This window comes from Zingiber officinale, chromosome 8B (assembly GCF_018446385.1).
Source record: "Zingiber officinale cultivar Zhangliang chromosome 8B, Zo_v1.1, whole genome shotgun sequence".
Classification (NCBI taxonomy): domain Eukaryota; kingdom Viridiplantae; phylum Streptophyta; class Magnoliopsida; order Zingiberales; family Zingiberaceae; genus Zingiber; species Zingiber officinale.
Genome location: NC_056001.1, coordinates 111,223,169 through 111,226,824, shown reverse-complemented (window position 1 = coordinate 111,226,824; position 3,656 = coordinate 111,223,169).

The window sequence follows — 3,656 nt, the reverse complement described above, 5'->3', positions numbered from 1 at the left end:
GTGAACACTCACAAGCTATGATCCATTTGAGGTTTATTTATTGTGAGATTCAGAGAATGGAGAAAGCCAGTTGCTAATTTTAATATTGTTCACATTGACAACTTGTTTCTATTCCTCTCCTTTATTTGATTTAATTTAAGTTTTTCATTGGACCTAAGGCTCCGTTTGTGTAAATTATTGATCCTTGTCAATGGATGGATGTTACCTTTGCCCTCACTCATCCACCATTGCACATGACCTCCCCATTCTCATCCTTTAGTAGTTTAGCGTTGCTTGCAAGCCTTAATCGCATAGGCTAACTAAAAGGGCTGGCCTACCTTGTAGGACTGTGTTATACGCTAAGGGGGTGAATAACATGTATGAATTTTACGAGTTGATAGTTAAATAAATAAACGGACAATCAAAATATACAGCGAAAATAACAATAATAACTTAACTAAGTTGAACAAATTTCTCTAACCAAATCTAAATATGCAAGATCAAATAACTCAATCAATTAAGCTAATTAATATGACAATACTTGAATAAATAAAAATATATAGATTTTTTATAAAGATCTCCTTTTTAGAAAACTAGAAACCTTTTTAACAAGAATCCCAATTTAAGCACAAATAATAAGAAAAATGTACGGCAACAAAGCAATTGAAATTACAAGCCTAGGTTGCTGATTGATCTTTGAAGGGCACGAGCATAGCACGTCGGCTTTCAAATGAAAGAAGATGAGCACTTTGAAGAAAGATTCGAAGCAATGAAAAATAAGTGCCTCAAGTCTCCTTTTCTAGAGCCCAACCGAATGTTGATTGGAAGTCTTTCTGGTCGCTTGGAGTATGCTGACTCAGCTGCAAATTTCATGCACTTCGACAATGACTCAGAACTCAACTAAACAATCTCCAGATGAACAATGGAGAAAAAGTAGCGCAACTCCAAGCACAAATCAAGGAGCTGATAACTCAGCTAAACAATCTCGAAGAATCAGTAACAAACAGAGATTCGATCCGGTATGCACTCAACGCCTTCCCGAGAACTTCAGAATGTGTGTCCTTAGTAGATGCATACTACATTTCTAAGGACTTTGAGGTAAGTATATTAGAAAATCTATTTTCTACTTTCGAACTTCACGAATCTCGAATCACAAATTCAAAAGACATAGAAAAGACAAACCTCAACATTGCCCTAAAGGCAAGAACGGAGGATCAAGAGTCCGAGACATCCATCGATGAAGACAAAATGACTCTACTGGTAAAAATGTTCAATAAATTTCTTAAGTTTAAATCGTAGTCAAGAAGGCATCAGCGAAACAATAGGACTGTCCGTTGCTACAACTGCAACGAAGAAGAACATATCAAAGACGACTGCCCAAAATTGAAGAGCAAAGATAAGGAAAAGAACAAGAAATCAGCTCGGTCCAAACATAACCTCAAAGCCATGTGGGATGATTCATCATCCTCCGAATCTGAAGTCAAAACATACGCCAGACTAGCCCTAACGGCAATCCATCAAGAAGAAGATGAGACCAGCTCAGAGATGAGTATAGATGAAGGGGGAGGATCATCAGAAGAAAGCATCAATGTAGAGGGAGCATTAGCACTTACGGTAAGTGAGGTACGTACTCTTTCACCTGAGCACTCTTTTAAGTCTCAGTCGACTGATGTGCCTAAAATCACATACATAATGAAATCAAAATTCTACTAGAGCATTCGACTGATGTACATAAGTCGATTGTTATAAAGTCCAGTTGATTGTTGCTCATAAGGGTGCGCATAGAATGGAGTCAAATTCGATTGGAGTATTCGACTCATGTCATCAGTCGACTACTATAAAGTCTAGTTGATTGCTTGTTTAGACGTCACAAACAGAATGTTATTTGATCCGACTAGAGCATTCAACTAATTAACATTAGTTGACTAATGTAAGGTACTAGTCGGCTATTGCTCGATGACTTGTGTATAGAAACTTCCTGATTCGACTGACATACTCGACTACTATGGTGCAGTCAATTGAGAATACTAATCAATTGACTAGTGTGTCTGAAACTTGGCATATACATTGTGTCAATCTATTGGTGAATGTAAGGAGTCGACTATTGATAGTATTAGTCAATTTATATTTGACATAGTCGATTGATGCTTGTTTAGTTGCATTTTCATTAATTTTCCAGTATCTTTCATCACACTTGCTACTTAGTCAAGCCAATACTCTCGCAAAAGTGAAATTATTGGGGAGGCTAGGGGTATTTGTGTAGACTGATGTATATCCATACTAAAGATAAATGACACAAAGCAAAATCATTCTTTATGCTAGATATATGTTTAAGGAAGATTATAAATCTAGTTTGGCTTCTAAGTCATGCACGTAATGTGTCAAACCAAAGAAAGATACATTATATAGTCGATTAGGAGTATTGTGAGTGATAGTTAGAAACATAAGCTAATTAAGGAGGCTTATACATAAAGTTAATCATGCACATGATATGTCAGCTGAAATGAAGGTATATCATGTAGTGGATGAAGGAAGTTATAAGTTGTTTAGAGAGTACCACTAGCAAATTACATTTTAGTCCAAAGACTTAATATAATGTTGCACTAAGTATCTCATTTAAAGCCCATAAAGTTGCATGTTTGTTTGTTGCATTTTGTTACCGCACAACTATAAAAATGCATGCATTGTTTGTTAAATTGAGTTATGTTCTTTGTTTTTATTTATGTAGTGATTTCAATGTCAACTAATTTGTACAATATCCCCTTTTTGAATGGCCATGGTCAATGAAAAGAGCATATTATGATTTTATTAGGCTGCAAAGATCTAGACTTTGGTTTTAGGCACAATCTCTCTGCACCTTTAACTAGTGATTCCACTGCGGATCAAAATGTGATCTTTAACAAATGGGAGTGATTCTAGAATCGATTAGGGGTTCAATAAATGTGAATAAGGATGCTAAGATCGTGATTAAGAAATTAACGAACCGATTTGCCTCAAACAAAAAGGTTGAGACTGATACACTTCTCATAAAGTTAGTGTCTATGTAATATAATGAGAAGGATAGCATTAGAGAGAACATCATTGAGATGTCAAATTTGGCTACAAGGCTTAGGGACACTATAGTTGGAAATGTCCAAAAGCGTACTTGTAAACCTTATCCTAATCTCTCTACCTACACAATTCACTCCCTTTAAGATTAGTTATAATACTCAAAAGGAGAAATAAATACTGAATGAGCTCATAGCTTAGTATGTACAAGAAGAGAGATTGAGATATGACACATCTCATAGTGTTAATTTTGCATCATCATCTCAATATTCAAATAAGAAAAAGAAAAAGGGTAATGACAAGATTAAGGGTAAACAACTTGCAGTGATTGAGATTTCAAGGCATAAGATGTAAAAGCGACAAGATTCAAACACAACTTATTTTCTTTTGTAAAAAAAAAGGTCATCTGAAGAAGGATTACCACAAATATATTAACTGGTGTGTCAAGAAAGGTAAGCTTCTTAATTTTGTCTATTTAGAAGTCAACCTATATATTGTACCTAATAACACTTTGTGGATATATACTAGTGCAACTACTCACATAAATGTAACTATATAGGGTTGCCTCATTATCCGAATGTCAATTGATGCGTAAAGATTCATCTTACGGGAACTAGCAAGAAGACGAA